This window comes from Priapulus caudatus, unplaced genomic scaffold (assembly GCF_000485595.1).
Source record: "Priapulus caudatus unplaced genomic scaffold, Priapulus_caudatus-5.0.1 Scaffold2506, whole genome shotgun sequence".
Classification (NCBI taxonomy): Eukaryota; Metazoa; Priapulida; class Priapulimorpha; order Priapulimorphida; family Priapulidae; genus Priapulus; species Priapulus caudatus.
The window spans coordinates 25,135-25,397 of NW_014579567.1; positions in this window are offsets into that span (position 1 = coordinate 25,135).

Sequence of the window (263 nt, forward strand, 5' to 3'; positions counted from 1 at the left end):
CCCCGCCATGAGAAACACAACAACGTTCACAGAATTGAAATTTCCTACCTATTATAAGGTATAATGGCAAGACAGGACACTTTTTTGAGCATTATCACCCATTTTTGTAGTCAGACTCATACTCATAGCGGTTCAAGGATAGAGAACATGGGGCCCATTGAAACCTGTGTCATTTTCGTAAACGTGGGGGTAGCCCCTTTAAAATCGACAGGGGTACTGGTGAAGGTGTTCTTTGTTCATTTCAACCGATAAACATGATGTGA